Here is an 18,338-nt window from a genome sequence, read left to right as displayed (position 1 = left end):
GGGATGGTCACGCCGCAATCCCTTCTCCTCCATTCTCCTCCCGGGATCTTGGGCACGCACACACGCACACGCGCCCCGCGTGAGTTTTAAGCCACTGGGTCCGGGACGCGAACCGCGGTCAACTACGTGGGAGTCCAGCGACATAGCCATTACGCTAACTGCTGGTTCCCAAGAAAAATTATTCATAATTGAAAACCTAGTAAAAATATGACTGTTCTTCATTGGATGACCATGGGATAAACTATGCTGGATTCATACAGTGGAATATCACTCAGCAGTAGAAAGGGACAAACTATTTTTTTTTTCTTTTTTTTGAGAGGTTTTTGCTATAGGGCGCATGTGCTCACCAGAAAGACAGAGAGAGACAAAGAGACAGAAAGTGAGAAATCAACACCCAGGCGGGATGGCCATGCAGCAATCCCTTCTCCTCCATTCTCCTCTCGGGATCTTGGGCACACATGCACACACACCCGGCGTGAGTTCAAGCCACCGGGTCTGGGACTTGAACCGCATGGGAGTCCAGCGACATAGCCATTATGCTAACTGCTGGTCCCATGGGACAAACTATTGATACAGGAACTTGAATGAATCTCATATGCATAAGTGAAAAAGGTCAGGTTCAAAAGGCTACATATTGCATTACTCCATTTATATGATATTCTGGGGAAGACAGAACTATAGAGTCAGAGTCCAACAGTGATTGCCTGGGTTGGGAGTAAGGAAAGAAAATACTCTGTGAATTTGAGGGATGGGGAAACTGTTCTAGTCTTCACTGTGGTAATGGTCACAAACTGCATGTGTTTGTCAAATACTCATAGAACTGAATTTACTTATAGTGAATCTTAGTATAAGTAAATAATACTTCAGTTTTGGTCAGCATCCCTTGGGAGCTTGTTACAAATGCAGGTTCTTTTTATTGTGTGTGTGGTTAATACAAATATATAGTTATATATATTTATATATTGTTTCCTTTTAATTAAATATTTATTTTGTAATAATTGAGTGCCTTTACTTAGCTAGGGAATCTGGAGGAAACAAAGGTAAATAAGGCATAGTCACTACAATGTGTTAGAAAGATAAAGCATATACACAAATAACTGTGAAACAGAGGACAAGGGGGTCATCATTATAGCTGAATGCAGGTTCTTAAGCCATACCCCAAACCAACAAAATCTGTCTGCATTTTACCAAGATTCTCATATTTCTGTGCAGGTTCAAATTTTAGAAGTATTGGAATAAGGGACTTTGAGGACCAAAGTCCTATCAGGCCAAAGGGTGATGCTGGGTGAGAACCTGATAAAAAGATCCTTTGTTCTGATAAATCATCAAGAAGAATAGACTAAGAACAAATTAAAGCACCAAGGAACATGCATATTCATGGTAGCACTTCTTAATCTAAGCACACTATCCATAGAACTGGAAGTGGCAATAGTCACTGTGATGTTTGAAGACTTTATTTAGACCGGAAATACATACTGTTTGTACTACTAGCTTGTTCTTTGGGTGAATGATCTTAGGAGAGAGTTTTTGTGTTCTGTAAGCACTCCTCCGCAGCCTCCCCCAAATATGCAAAGCAGTAAGGCTGCTGAAAATCAGAAAATACAGGACTGCTATCATCTACTGGGTGCTTAACCAAGGATTTCCTTTAGCTGAATTCTTGACCATAGGCTTGTATTGTGGAAAGACTGATACTTTGAGTGTCTGAATCTAACGTAGGGGAAGCCAGGTCTGCAGATCAGCCCTACATGTCCCGGAGCCCAGATCTGGATACCAGGGACCTGCCTGCTGCCCTATTCTCCCTTGCGAGCAGAGCCTCTGCTCTGGTCCACCCACCGAACCTTGCCCATCCCCTCTTCCATTGATTCCCTGCCCCCACCATGCTCCCTCCCACCACACATATTCTATTGCCTTTGGCTTGTGTTTTGTTTGAACACGTGCCACAGAATGTAGATAGCCTTTGTCCATGTATTTCCACTTGACTGATGGTGTCATACTGTAAAACTCTCTGGTTCCTGTTTTCATCACCAAGTGTCCATTGCTAACATCAACTCACCCTCAGAACAGTGAGCTCAGTGATTCTCTGCTCTGATCTGAGGGCCCTTCAGAGGACACTCAGACCTGAGACTGTCACCCCTACCAGTACACTCGGTGTAGCAGTAACTGTCCTTATTGGGTCCAGGATACGACTGTATACTCTCACTTATTAATTTTCAACCTGTGCACATCTTTAAAGAACATATATTTTTATGGCCCCAAAGGGGCCAGCCCCATGGCCTAGTAGTGGTTAAGGGAGCTGGATTCCACATAGTCAACTATGTAGTTCAAGTCCCAGACCTGCTGGCTTAAGAAATGCACTGAGTACGTGTGTGTTTGTGTGTATGTGTGCATACGGGCCCAAAATCCTGACAGGATGGGGAGATGGAAGAGAAGGGATTGTAGTATGACCATATCCCACTGGAAGGATTTTTCTCCTTCTCTCTCTGTCTCTCTCTGGTGAGTGTACAAACCCTCTAGCAAAAAATTTTTAAAACAATGCACAAATGCATATAGGGCCAGCCCCATAGCATAGCAGCTAAGGGAATGGGATCCTACATTGCCAACCATGGTTCAAATCCTGGCCCTGGTAGCTTAAAAAACAGTTTTGTTTTTTTTTAAATGCGTACATGCATGCCCAAAATCCTCATGAGAAGAGTAACAGTGGAAAAAGGATTTTGATGTGACCGTGTTACACTGTTTAGTGTTCTCTTTCACTCTGTCTCTGGTGAGTACACATGCCCTCTGGCAAAATAAATAAAATAATAAATACAGTATAGCTGCACATATTTGTATATGCACAGAAAATAGCTGAAGGATGCCCAACAAATGATTAATAGTAGCTATCCCTGGGAGTGATATATTTGACTTTGGGGAGCATGTGGGATAGATTTCACACTTTTCTTCATATACTTTTAAACTCTTTAAAACTTTTAGCACAGTAAAACATAATTTTTTGCACATAAGAATATCTGAGGGCTGGCCCATAGCACAATGGCTAAGCCCTGTGCACTTGGAGCTGGATTTAACATGGCCAACTGCAATTTGAATCCCAGGCCCTGTAGCTTGAAAAAAACAACAGGCACATGTGTGTGCATGCCTAAAATCCAGACAAGAAGGATGAAAGGATGAAATAAAGTGACTGTGGTGTGACCATGCCCCATTAGGGGTGCTTTCTCTCTCTGGTGAACACACATGCCTTCTGGCAATTAAAAAAAAAAATGTATGATGGGGGAACAGCAATTAGCGTAATGGCTATGTCGATGGACTCCACGTAGTCGATTGCGGTTCGCGTCCCGGACTCGGCTTAAACTCACGCCGGGCGCGTGTGTGTGCGTGCCTAAGGTCCCGAGAGGAGAATGGAAGAGAAGGGATTACGGCGTGGCATCCGCCCTGGGGGGGGTGATTTCTTGCTTTCTATCTCTCTGTCTCTTTCTGTCTGTCTGGCAAGTGCATGCGCCCTATAGCAAAAACCTCTCAAAAAAAAAAAAAAAAAGAAAGAAAAAAAAGAAAACCGTATGGAAGATGATTTTGACAAAGCTATGGTGTAAATGTGTCCCCCAAAATGCATGTGTTGAAAGCTGATACCCCAATGCAACACTGTCAGGAGGTGGGGCATGAATGGATTAATGCTGATTATATTATAAAAGGTCAGCCAGCTGCCAGTTCCATCTCTTGCCCTCTCCTTTCCCTTCAGTTACAGATGATGCAGCAAGGCAGCTCTCAACAGATGCGACCCTTCAGTCTTCCCATTCTCTGGAACTATGACTCAAATGAACTTGTGTTGATTATAAATCGCCCAGTCTCAAGTACTCTGTTTCAGTGACGTAAAATGGACTGAGACAGACATGTTTTAGTTACATAAGATGTTATTGAGAGAAGCCAGATGAATTCTATGTGTTACTTTTGTGAGTTATGAGTTTAAAATTATTTCAAAATAAAAGGTTTAAAAATACATGGGAGACATTATGTAGAACTGGTGTTATTTTTTCTCTTAAACATTTGATAAAACACACCAGCAAAACTATATGGGCTTATAGATTATTTTCCTGTGGGTTTTTAAACTATGTATCTTATCTCCTTAACAGTTAAAGGACTACACAGGTCATATGCTTCATTATTGATAAAATTTTGTTAATTTGTGCTTTTCAAAAAATTCATCTATTTCATCTAATTTGTTGAACATAGATACAGATATAGTTGTTCATAGGCTTGTTATCCTTTTACTGTCTATGGGATGTATAGTGATATTGCTTCTTTCATTATTGATTTTGGTATTTTGTGTCTCTGTGTCTTAATTTGTATTTTTTCTGTTAGTCTTATTAAGAGGTTTATCAATTTTACTATCTTTTCAAAGATAATAATGTCCACCAATTAGGGAAATATATATTAAGATCATGATGAGATAACACTACACACCTATTAGAATAGCTAAAACAAAATTACTGACATGATAAAGTGCTGACAGGGACCATGGAACAACAGAACTCATTGCTGGTGAGCATGCAAAATGGTATGGCCATTCTGGAAAACCATCTGGAAGTTTTCTATACAGTTAAACAGACACTCCAGTGACCCAGCAATTTCACTCTTGATTATCTAACCTAGAGAAATAAAAAACTTATATTCACATAAAAACCTGTACACACATGCTTACAGCAGCTTTATTCATAATTACTAAAACCTGGAAGTAACCCAGATATCAAGTGAATGGATAAACAAACTATAGTATAACCATACCAAGAACAGCAATTAAAAAGTAACTGACATTGATATATATGAAAATGGATGGATCTGAAAAGCATTGCACTGAGTGAAAGTCATTTTTGAAATGTTATAAACTATATGATTCCATTTAAATGGCATTAACATTATTCTTTTTCCTCTTTTTTTTTTTTTTTTTGTTATTTCTAGTCTTACATTATATTCTTGAAAATAAGGAAAGAGAACAGATCTGTAGTTGCCAGAGTAAAGGATTGGGGAGAAAGTAACCAAAAAAGGATAGTAAGGAGTCTTTTGGGTAATGGTTCTGATCTCTGTCCTGATTATGATAGTAGTTACATTGTAGTAGTTACCTGTTAAAATTCATAAAATTGGGCCGGCCCCATGACCTGGTGGTTAAGGGAGCTAGATCTCACATGCATGTCTGTGTGGTCTGAATGTCAGCCCTGGCAGCTTAAAAAACACACCAGGCACATGTGAATGTATGCCAAAAACCCCAACAGGATGAAGAAATGGAGAGAAAGGGACTGTCATGTGACCAGAGTTGCTTTCTCCTTCTCCCTCTGTCTCTAGTGGGCACATGTGCCCTCTCAATAGGGTATATTCTGAGAAATGCGTTATTAGGTTACTTTGTCCTGGTATAAACCTCATGGAGAAAGTGTACTTACAAAACCCTAAATGGCACAGTCCACTGCACACAGAGATCACACTGTGTAGCCCACTGCTCTTAAGCCAAATCTGTATAGTATGTTATTGTACTGAATACTGTAGGCAACTGTAACACGATGCATTTGTGTATCTAAACATAACTATACAGAGAAAGATACAGGAAAAACGTGGTATAAAAAATATCTAGCTGGCCCTGAAGCTTAGTGATTAAAGGAACCAGATCCCACATCGCCCATGGTGGTTCAAATTCCAGTCCTTGCCATTTGAAAAAACATGCTATGGGCCAGTCAATGGTGTGGTGATCAAGAGGGTTAGATCACACATGGCCAACTGTGTGGTTCAATTCTCAAACTCAGTGGCTTGAAAAATACACCAGGCATGTATGTTTATGTGTCCAAAATCCCAAAAGGAGAAATGTACGAGAAAGGATGGTGGAATACCATACCTTATGGGGTACTCAGTTTCTCTATTTCTCTCTCTCTGGTAAGCTCAGGCACCCTCAATAAAGATAACAGAAAGAAAGAAAGGGAGGGGGGAGAGAGGGAGAAAGGAAAACGCACCAGGTCTGTGTGCATGTGTGCTCAGAGTCCCAGCAGAATGGAGAAATGCAGGAGAAGGGAGTGTGGCATGGTCAAGCCCCTTTGTGGGGGATGGGGCTCTCTGTCACTGTTTCTCTGTTTACACTCTCTGGTGAGAACACATGCCCTCTAGCAATGAAAAGAATTAAAAATTTAAAAATAAGACAGTACACCTGTGTGGGGCACATAGTATGAATGCAGTTGGAAGTTGCTGTGGGTGAGTTAGTGGGGAGGGAATGTGAAGGCCTTGGACATTACTGAACATTAATAAAATCTTTATAAATATTAGACTCTTAGGCTACACTAAATTTATTTAAAAATTTTTTTCTTCAATAATATGTTATTGAAGACAGGAAAATATATAATATGTAAATATAGTAGTATTATTTGTCTTCAATAATATACTACAATTAGCTTACTGTAACTCTTTGACTTATAATACTACTTAGTTTAAAACACAAACACATTATACAGCTGACCAAAAAATTTTTCTTTCTTTATTTTCTTATTCTACAAGCTTTTTCTTTTTAGTTTTTATTTTTGCCATAAGGCACATATGCTGCTAGAGAGAGACAGAAGAAGCAAAGTGTGAAATCACCCACCAGAAGGGATGGCTATGACACAATCCCTTCTCTTATATTCTCCTCTTGGGATTCTGGGCACATACACACACATGTACCCGGCATGATTTTCAAGATGCTGGGCCTAGGACTTGAATTGTGGTTGGCCTTGTGGGAGGCCAATACCTTAACCTCCATGCCAGTTGCTAGCCCCTGCAAGCTTTTTTCAATTTCTCTATTTAAAAATTTTTCTCTAACTTAAAAATTTTTTTTTGTTGTTGTTAAAAACTAAGACATGCACATGTTAGCCTAGGCCTCCATAGGGTGAGACCCACCAATAGCAATACCTTCCATCTCCACATCTGTCACATCGGAAGGGCCGTGGTGAATAAAACAACATGAGATTCAATCATAAGAGGGTCAGCCCTATGGCCTGGTGGTTGTGAGGCTGGATCCCACATGGCCAACCACATGATTTAGATCCCTTCTCTGGCAGCTTGAAAAATACAAAAACACACTGGGTGCATGTGTATGTATGCCCAGATCCCAACAGGGTGAAAAAATGGAGGAGAAGAGATTGCAGGGTGATCATGCCTCCTTATGGGACCTTTTCTCTGTGTCCCTCTCTGTCTTTCATGCATGTAAGTGCATGTGCCCTCTGACAAAAAAAAAAAAAAACAAAAAACAAAACAACTATCAAGCACATGAGAAAATTATGTGATCAAGAAAGGGGAGTAAACATAAAATGCATGAAGCTGTTACTGGCATAACATGGTATACTTTTTTGTTTAAATTTTGCTACAGAGTGCATGAACTTGCTGGAAAGGGACAGAGAGACAAAGACAGAGAGAGAGAGAAAGTGAGGAAGCATCCTCATGGGGTGCTTTCCATTTCTTCTTCTGAGATTTTTGGCACACACACACATGTGCCTGGCGTACTTTACTTTTCCTTTTTTTTGGAGGTTTTTGCCTTAGGATGGGTGCGCTTGCTGAAGGTAGCTGAACAGAGACAGCGAGAGGAAAAGTGAGAGCTCACCTCAGACCCAAGGGGAGATGACCAAGCCTCAATCTTTCCTCCTCCAGGGATCTTGGGCATGCACGCACATGCAATTGGCTGTTTTAAGACACAGGGTCCAGGACATGTGGGAATCCAGCAATGTAAACACTATGCCATCTGTTAGCTCCTCGAGATGTATTTTTCAAGCTCCAAGGTCCAAGAGTCAAACTGTTCAGCTGATTCACCTAGATCATATGGTATAGCCCACTACTCATAGCCATTGCCTTAACCAACATGCCTTAATCAACATGCATCAGTAGATAGAGCACCCTCTAAAACAATGATTAAAAGTATAATAAATACGTAAGCCAGTAACACAATTGTTTATTATCAAGTATTATAGACTGTACATAACTGTGGTACTTCTATATGACTAGCAATGCAGTATGTGTGGTTACACCAGCACATCACTACAAACATGAGTAATGTATTTTGTTCCTATGTTATGATGGTGACAACATCACTTAGCAGTATTTTCTAGCCCTACAATAATATTATTGTGAACACAGTCATATATGTGGTCTTTCACTGCTGAAATATCATTATGTAGCAAATGATGATTAGCTGAGCTAGGCAGAACTTTGACAGACTCACGGAGCTGAGAGATCATGAAGGAGGAGGTATCCTGGAAACAACCCCAGATCAGTTGTTGGGACTTAGAAAGCCCAGATCTTGAGTATAAACTGAAAACACAGAAGCCCTTACAGGAACTGGACCCAGTTTCAAATAATTTTCTCCAAATGAGGAAGCATGGTGGTAAGACAGTTAGATCTCATATGGCTTGGGATTCTGGGCACATACACACACGTGTACCCGGCATGATTTTCAAGATGCTGGGCCTAGGACTTGAATTGTGATTGGCCTTAACCTCCATGCCAGCTGCTAGCCCCTGGCAGTTCGAGTCCTGGACTGGGTGGCTTGAAAATCATGCCAGTCACGAGTACATGCCTCAAATTCTGAGAATGGAGGAGAAGGGACTGTGGCATGGCTATCCCCTCTGGGGAGTGATTTCTCACTTTCCTTCTGTCTCTCTCTCTCCAGCAAGCACAAATGCCCTATGGCAAAAAAAAAAGTAGAGGTAGGAAACTGAATAAGATATAGTTTGATGGTATTTCTCTTTGTGTGTGTGTGTGTGTGTGTTTTGAGAGGTTTTTTGTTGTTGTTGTTTTTTGGGTTTTTTTTTGTTTTTTGCTATATAGTGTATATGTTCACTGGAAAGACAGGGAGACAGAAAGCGAGAAATCACCTCCCCAGGGGGTATGGCCACACTGCAATCCCTTCTCCATTCTCAAGATTTTGGGCACGCATGCACATGCATCCAGCGTGAGTTTTAAGGTGTTGGGTCTGGGACTTGAACCATGGTTGACTATGTGGGAATCCAGCAATGTAACCACTGCACTATCTGCTGGTCCCTGTATTTCTCCTTTTAACAGAATGCCTTTAAATAAAGCACACAGTTTTGCTGTGTTGCCCAATATAGTAGCTACTAGGCAATATGTAGTTATTTAAATGAATTAAAAGTAAATAAAACTAAACATTCAGTTCCCCAGTTGTACTAGCCACACTCCAATTGTTTAGCAGCCATTTGTGGCAAGTGGCTACCATGTTGGACAGCACAGACCATTCTTATCACTGAGAAAGTTCTGGACAGAGACACTCTAGAGCTGACAGGCGCCAGCAATCGCCCCTGCCTTAGTTCTGGCCACCTCACACATGCACAGCACCTAGTGGGCTACAGGAGGCATCTGTTACAACACTGGTCTAAACTTCAGGGAATCCAAACCAAATTCCTCACTAGGATGTATAAACCCTGTCTCCAGCTAGCTCCTGCCCTTCCCAACATGCTCCTCCCCTTGTCAATTTGTAAAAGTGTCACTTGGAATGGGTCTGCCCACTCAGCTTTGGCTGTCTTTCCATTGGCTACCATATCTCCCAGCCCTCCTTTCACAAGTGCTCTCAAAGCAAAGCTCCAGGAAACTGCATCTCCTCTGGGTCCTGCTCACCCAGCACTGATGCCCATTCTTTTTTTTTTTTTTTTAATTCCATTTTATTATTATTATTACTTAAACATTTGATTGCTATACATCATTTGGCTTGTAAAGAGAATTTACCCAATATAAAATACACCTCAGGTCAGTTCAGTTGAGTATACACATTATCATCAACAGATAATAAACCATTTCTTTGTCCCACAAATGTCTAGCCTCTGTTCTTCCTTTCTTGAGCTGACTAGGTCCTGCACATTTAGCATGAAATGGCTACTAGTTTATGTGTCTTTCAACCCTCACCAAGCTGTAGGTGTCTTGGCACTCAGTCTGTTAAGAGGTTGCTGAATAATAGGATGACATACTGAGTGTCTTAGTCTGCTGGGGCTGCCATGACAAAGTACCACAGGCTGGGTGATTAAACAAGAGAAATTAATTTTATCTTAATTCAGGGGACTGGAAGTCCAAGATTAAGGTGCCAGCAGGGTTTATTTCTGGTGAGGGATCTCTCATCAGCTTGTGGACAACTGCTTTCTTGGTGCGTCTTCACTTAGCTTGTCCTCTGTGCACACACATCCCTGGTGTCTCTTCCTGCTTTTATGAGGACACAAGTCCTATTGGATTAGGACTCTACCCTTGTAACTTTGTGAAACTTTTATTACCTCCATAAAGGCCTTGTCATCAAATATAATCCATTGACAGCTAAGGCTTCAAAATATGAACAAGTGTGTCCTTTCGAGTCTTAGCAACTCAATTTAAAGGTTCTCTACTAAAGATATTGTAGGAAAAGTCCTGAAATCTAAAAAGTAATGAAATTCTTTTTCTGATGCTTTCAAAATGGTACTCTTAAATCATGAATAGTTGGTGTAGACTAAAGAAACAGGATTTCTATTTTTTCCTTACAGTTGATTAATATAAAGCTAAAATCTGAAAGGACACATCTGCAAGGTCACTGTCTGTAAGCTATAATCTAAGCTACTGCCTTCAAGAACCCAGGAAATCTTAAGACCACAGACCATTCACACTTTGCAAAGAAGGAAAGAGAGACTAAGTGATTATTTACCAACAAACAACTGAGGTAACAATTACTTTTAAGTGTTGTATCTTTACTGCCTACACAGTTTTTTTCTTTGTCAAGTAGTATGTAATTTCCCAGTCTTTTTAAAAGAGAAGTACAGTACTGGAAATGTTAGATAATGTAAAGGGTATGAAGGCTGAACCACACGAATAATGTTGGTCCTACCCAGAAGCAAACTGATCACGAACAAAATGCTATAGTAAGAATTAGTTTTAAAAGATTTACTGGGATGTTGATAAAGGGAGAGGCTATACATGTGTTGAGGTGGGAAGTATATGAGACATGTCCATATTTTTCATTTTTTCTATACAACTAAAACTGCTCTAAAATAAGTCTTTAAACATGTATTAATGGGCCAGTCCCATGGCATAGAGGTTAAGCACTGTGCATAGAAAGCGGGATCCCACCTGGCCAACAGTGATTCTCATCCTGCCCTGATGGCTTGAAAAACACACCAGGCACATGCGTGTGCATGTCTAAAATCTTGACAGGACACAGAAATCTAGGAAAAATAATTGTGGCATGACCACACTCCGGCAGTGTTTCTTCTCTTGCTTCCTCACTCTAGCAAGCACATATGCCCACTGGCAATTAAAAGAAAAAAAGAAAGAAAGAAAAAGATAATTAATTTAAAAATAGAGTGTTTGTGGGCTTGGAGGTCTGTCAAGCCACAGATGTGGGTCTCTTCTGCACAGGATGGGACTTGTTAAAAGTTGTTAAAAATAAGGTCTACTTTAAAGAGATACCAAGTGAAATTTACAAGATGAAGTAAAACTGACCTCTATGCTTGAAAATGGTTGGTGATGCAGGATAAAAATAAATACAACACACCTAGATACATGATGATAGCTCATGTAACTAACAAAGATATCATTTGTCACACTGATGATGTTCATGTAGAAGGGGATATGACAGTCTGTGCTGCTTACACACACAAACTACAAAACTACGGTGTGAAGGCTTGCTTGACAAATTCTGCTGCAGCATGCTATACTGGTCGCTGGCTTCTCAACAGGTTTGGCATAGACAAGCTCTGTGACGATCAAGTGGAAGTGACTGGAGAAGAACACAGTGTAGAAAGCATTGATGGTTATCAGGTGACTTCACCTGTTATTTGGATGTAAGCCCTACCAGAACTACCACTGGCAATGTTTGTGGGGCCCTCAAGGGAATGGTGGATGGAAGCTTATCTATCCTTCACAGTACCAAGTGATTCCCTGGTTATGATTCTGAAAGCAAGACTTTTTTTTTTTTTTTTTGAGAGTTTTTTGCTATAGGGCACGCGTGCTCGCCAGAAAGACAGAGACAAACAGAGAGATGGAAAGTGAAAAATCACCCCCCAGGGGGGATGGCCACATCACAATCCTTTCTCCTCCCATTCTCCTCATGAGATCTTGGGCACACACGCACATGCGCCCGGCGTGAGTTTAAGCCACCGGGTCTGGGATTCAAACCGTGCTCAACTACATGGGAGTCCAGCGACATAGCCATTACACCAACAGCTGGTTCTGAAAGCAAGGAATTTAATGCAGAAGTACGTCAGAAGCACATCATGGGTCAAAACATTGTGGACTATATGTGTTACCTGATGGAAGATCATGAAGATACTTACAGGAAACAATTCTCTCAATACATAAAGAACAATGTAACTCCAGACAGGATGGAGATGTATAAGAAAGTTCACAGAATCCAGTCTAAGAAAAGAAGCCCAAGAAAGAAGTTAAAAAGAAGAGGTGGAATCTTCCCAAAATGTCCATTACCCAGAAGAAAGTCTAAGTAGCTTGGAAGGCAGGCTCTCTCAGAGCTCAGGAGCAGGCTGCTTAGGGATAAACCAAACAGCTTTGTATGAAGATTTTTCAGATAAAGAAAATAAAATTATTAACAAAGAAAAAAATTTAAAAATACAATAAGATTTACTGGCAAACTAAAGTTTTTGCATAATCTAATCCTTCTACATTTCCATTCTTTCTCTAGTTATACCATATGAAGCCATTTTTAAATTAAATAAATGTATACCACATCAGACAAAATAAAAGTTTAAATAAATGGGTTTCAAAAATAAAATTACAAATATTTCCATCTTTTTCTCAACTTTCAGAAGATGAAGCAGTTATCCTAGCCCTTCACTCTGACAGTGAATGTGTCGCAGCAGCAAACATACTACACTCACTCACAGCGGACGCACTTCATGAAGGTGGGCCTAGGCCAGCCACAGGAGTGACTCCACATTTCTCTGCTTATATTTCCATGAGGGCACTTCCTCAGGCAGATGCTATCTTTCTGGCAGACTAGCACCCCACCCCTGAATCTCTTTTTAAACTTCCAAGTCCTAGAGATCAATTCATCTCACTTTCAGAGACCTAAAGTCAGAGGAAAGAACAGAACTAAATAGTCCATAGAGGCTGCCTCAGAATGCACAACCCTGACTTACAAATCACCCCCACACCTCAGCTGAGGGCTAATTCCTGTGGGAAAGGGCAGGTACTCTTCCTAAAGTCATCCTTCAGACAGCAAGCTCCTTTTTCCCTGCCAACAAGTGGCTAGTGTGGAGAGCAGGTGTCTCACAGACCCAGCTAGCACTGAGCAGGACAGATGTGCCACTTGTTCCAAGGTCCTCAGGGCTGCCAAGCAGAGAAGACAAGTATGAGATGCAGATTTCTCTAAAGTACTTCCTTACAATAGTGCAGGAAGAGAAGGAGATGGTGTTATGAGTCACATGAGGAGGCCCCACAAGCTCAAAGAGTTGTGGTCGATTTTTCAGTAACACAGGTCATTCTTCAATAAAAATAACTTTACCATTGGTAGTCAAGGATCAGGTCAGGTCACAAACGTTTACTGAACCAACAATGAAGGTAATGCAGCACTAGGGTAACAGATAGGGATTGTTCGTGAAACCTGTTACACACAGGAGCATTTGATAAGCACCTACTGGACACAGTGATGGGTGCATTCCTCAAAGCCACCCTGAAACAGTGAATGACTGAGCCAACTGGATGGCATCTCCATCTCTGTTCTGCACCTCACTCTGCTTGCTTGAGCAAGCTCACTGTGGGATACGGACCCTGCATGGGTGCTGTCAGACAGCTCCTCTCTACCCTTGTGTAGATGCCAGTCATGGGAGTTGGCAGGGCCCTCTGGGATCTCCCACTCTCCCTCTGTTCCATGCACACCTCCAGGATGCTCCTCCAACAAGACAGGCTCTCACTGCCTTATGCTCTCCACCTATAGAGCCCTATACCCAAACTTCCCAGGGCTATAGTTTCTCATCTTGACTTAAATGTTAACTCCTCAGGGATGACTTCTTTCCCCATCCTTGTGAAAATGTAGCCTACTGATCCTAGATTTGACCATGTGCCCTTACCTGAGTCTTCTCCTTCATCCCTTACTTCTTCTCAATAGTATTTGTCATGATCTAATATTTCATATATTCTATTCATATCAACTCCCCATACACACCTTTGAAAGCTTAAATCTGTTCTGTATCCTCTAATGATCTCTCAACATGTATTTGAAGGAAACAGGGAATGAGATGTCCTTTCCAGCTTGAGTTCTTCCTGCTTAATGTCCACATTGTCAACATGACACTTCCACTGTGCCACTCAGACACACATCACAGTTAAATGTGTTCACATGAGTTCTTTCTTGAAATTTTCCCAAATGCTTCCTTGCATTTTCCCTTAAATCCAGTCATCCCCACTTTTTCCCTTCTCACCATTACACATGCAACATCTACAGCCAAAAAAACTAGGATTTGGTTCTTGACTCCTCACCATCTTCCATCCAGAGCATCCAGGCCTCAGCAGGTCCCTCGGCTGCTCAGGATGCACCTTAGTCCAGCTGCTGCTCAGCTTCCTCAAGCTGCCAGCGTAGACCCAGGCTACTTTTTCTCACCCAGCAATACCAGTCTCTCCCGGCAGTTATTAATGCACAAAAAACACAAATGGTGAGGCATCAAAAGCTCTATCGGCTCTTCTTTACTTACACACTGAAGACCCACCAGACCTGCCAGCTCCTATTGTCCTTACCTCCTCACTAAAGCCTCGCCAAGGCTCATTCCTTCTGTGGTACACTCCTCTTGTTACTTCAGTCATCAGTTTGGAGGTTTTCTCGGACCACTTGTGGAAAATCACTTACTATGGCCCCTCCCTCTGGTCCACTATCAGTTGTGAAGAGGAGGCAAATGGGTGGAGAAAAGGGAAACTTTCTTTCTAACAAAGCCTAAATGTACAAGAAACCTGTCAGCGGGTGCAGCCCACACTCCAGCCTGCTCAGAGTCCCAGCTCTCACAAAGTTTCACACAAATGATCAATAAGGGCAATCAGCTACAAGCAGTGAGGTCCTAAGGATGCACTGACCATCACCAGTGTCCCAGGTACAGCCTCAAGGAGCAGACTACCCCCAAGGAGGCAGACATTTAAACCAGTATCAGAGATAAAGCAGCCTGTTAATGTCAGTCAAAACCAGTGACCCCAGGTGGCAGCTCATAGGCCCTGAGAAGAAGGTGCTGTCATAGGACTAATGTGCAAGAGATTTCTGTGGGCAAATGCTTGTAAAGAAAGATGAGGAAGAAGGCAATGAATGCTTGTGGAGGTGAGAGGTGGGGAGGGTGGGTCAGACAGAAAGGCAGACTGCAGGGGCCAGTGAGAGGTCCTAGAACAAATCCCCAGCAGGACTCCCAGAAGGAGCCTTTGTATTTGTAGCTCCCCAAAGGCCAGGTAAACCCAGAGCAAGGTAGCTCAGGCCATCAGTGGATCTTGTCCCACAGGGCCTGGAACAACCTGTTGGATTACATGTGAACTTCCTATAGCCTGGTGCAGTAACTGAACAAGTACAGATAGTTGGCAATGAGGCACATGTAAACTGTTAGGATTTTAAAATTGAAATCATGTTGATATTCCTTTTTTAAATTGAAGTATAACTGACCTACACAAACATATACAGATTTAGTGTATACATCTTTATGAGTCTGAAAAGTATATACCATGAAATGGTCACCACAATGCCATAAACAACCAATACTTCTGAAAGTTTCCTCCTTCCCTCTTTTGTGTGTGTGTGGGGTGTGTGTGTGTATGTGTGTGTGTAGTAAGAACATTTAATATAAGATCTACTCTCTCTTTTTTTTTTTTTCCCTTTTGGGAGGTTTTTGCTATAGGGTGCGTGTGCTCGCCAGAAAGACAGAGAAACAGAAAGTGAGAAATCACCCCCACGGGGGGATGGCCACGCCACAATCCGTTCTCCTCCATTCTCCTCTTGGGCACACACACACACACACCCACACACACGCCCGGCATGAGTTTAAGCCACTGGGTCCAGGACTTGAACCCCGGTCGACTACGTGGGAGTTCAGTGCCACAGCCATTACGCTAGCTGCTGGTCCCAAGATCTACTCTCTTAACAGATTTTTAAACATACAATATTTACTATTCTTACTGTGTGCACTGTACTGTACAGAGCTCTAGGATTTAGTCAACTTGCAAAACTGAAACTATATACTTTGACCAATACTTTTAGATTCATCCTCTTCTCAACCCTTGGTAACTACAATTCTTAGAATCTATGAATTTTGACTATTTTAGATTCCTGATACAAGTGGGATCATGTAGTTTTTTTTTCTTCTGCTATTGATATTCTTCATGAAACCTATAAGCCAAAATTCTATAGAGACAATTGCACTAGGATAACTTACTATGAAAAGAAAAAACTCTAAATGGAATGTTCCTAAATCATGAATAATGAATTTTGCTAATGTGATATATATACACAGCAAGTATAATTTTTATAGATTTTCAAACAGGTTTTATAAATTGAAACACTTGTCCTTACATAAACAGAAATCCTTATTATATCAGGCAGTAGCTAAAAACCATGTTATAAAAAATAAAAAGAAATACATAATGATATCTATCTAGCATTTCTCTATAGGGCGCGTGCGCTCACCAGACACACAGAGACAGAGAGACAGAAAGCGAGAAATCACCCCCCGGGGGGATGGTCACGCCGCAATCCCTTCTCCTCCAATCTCCTCTCGGGATCTTGGGCACGCACGCACACGTGCCCGGCGTGAGTTTTAAGCCACTGGGTCCGGGACGCAAACTGCAGTCGACTACGTGGGAGTCCAGCGACAGAGCCTTTACGCTAACTGCTGGCTCCCATGATATTTAGTATTTCTGATATTCTTCTTTTTTTCTTTGTTTTCTTAAGAGAGATTTTTGCTGTAGGGCATATAGGGAGAGATAGAAAGCAAAAAATAATCCCCCCGGGGGAATGGCAATGCTGCAATCCTGTCTTCATTCTGCTCTCAGGATTTTGGGTACACACGCACAGGCACCTGTCATGAGTTTTAAGCCGCCGGGTCCAGGACTCCAACCATGGTCAACTATATGGGAGTCCACCGATGTAATCAGTATGTCATCTACTGGTCCCTGATGTCTAGTATTGCATTAAAAGTTCTGTTACAGGGCCAGCTGAGTAGAATGGTGGTTAAGGTGACTAGAATCCACATGGCCAACTACATAGTTGATTTTGGACCCAGCAGCTTGGAAAACACACTGGATATGTGTGCCTGTGTGTCCAAAATCCCGAGAGAGATGAATAGAAGAGACTGTGGTGTGGCCATCCCCCCAGGGTGTGATTTCTCATTTTCTCTCCCGCTGTGTCTCTCCTGCCACCAAATAAGCCCTATAACAAATTGAAAAAAAAAGAAATCTGTTATACTTACACGGACAAGTATTTTTCAAATGTTTTGGACTCAGGACTCCTTCACACTCTTAAAAATTACTGAGGCCCTAAAGAGCTCTGGTTTATACCAGTTACATCAATCAATGTTTACCATATTAAAAACTGGAATTATGGGAACTGGCAGGTAGCATGGTGGTTAAGGTCACTGGACTCCCACGTGGCTGACTGTGGGGCAAGTCTTGGACCTAGAGGCTTGCTTTCTCACTTTCCCTCTCTCTCTCTTTCTCTCACTCTGTCACTCTCTGGTCAAATTTAAATCAATAAATAAAGTTAAATAATTTTTTTAAAAAAATTGGAACTGTGGGAACCAGCAGTTAGCTAGTGGTCATGTCCATGGGCGCCCACATAGTCAACCGCGGTTCACGTCCCGGACCCGGTGGCTTAAAAATGACGCCGGGCACGCGTGCGTGTGTGCCCAAGATCCCAAGAGGAGAATGGAGGAGAAGGGATTGCGGTGTGACCATCCCCCCTGGGGGGTGATTTCTCCCTTTCTGTCTCTAGGTCTCTGTCTGTCTGGCGAGCGCATGTGCCCTATAGCAAAAATCTCTCCAAAAATAAAAAAAATTGGAACTGTGAAATTTTTTAAACATTTATTCATTTTAAATGTTTATAATAAAGCCTACTACATGTCAATATAAACAATATTTTTCATAAAAAATAGATTGCTAAAAGCAAAAACATTTAATGAGGAGAGGCACTGTTTCACATTTTTGCAAGCCCCTTTAGATTACTGGCTTCATAGAAGACAGAGTCTCAAATCTGCTACAGCATTCAGTCTGTTGCAATATGTAGTTTTGTTGAAGTTGATAAAGCAAATCTAGCTCCACAAAAACATGATTAGAAAAGGGTAGAGTAGCAGCCTTCTCAGATCACTGCAGACATTCTTTTTTTTTTTTTTTTTTTTTTTTGTGGGGTT

The 18,338-nt window shown here is 41.6% G+C and overlaps 1 protein-coding gene across 1 annotated transcript in view; it reads right to left on the bottom strand.

Moving 5' to 3' along the window:
- The window catches only part of DIP2A (DIP2 acetate--CoA ligase A), a gene marked incomplete at its 5' end in the record, with an annotated part of 115,678 nt that overhangs the window by 92,635 nt on the left and 4,705 nt on the right, over positions 1–18,338 (bottom strand).

The sequence above is a fragment of the Tupaia chinensis genome, unplaced genomic scaffold (genome assembly GCF_000334495.1).
Source record: "Tupaia chinensis unplaced genomic scaffold, TupChi_1.0 Scaffold141399_1, whole genome shotgun sequence".
In the NCBI taxonomy this organism is placed as follows: Eukaryota; Metazoa; Chordata; class Mammalia; order Scandentia; family Tupaiidae; genus Tupaia; species Tupaia belangeri.
This window is presented reverse-complemented; position numbering and strand designations above follow the sequence as displayed.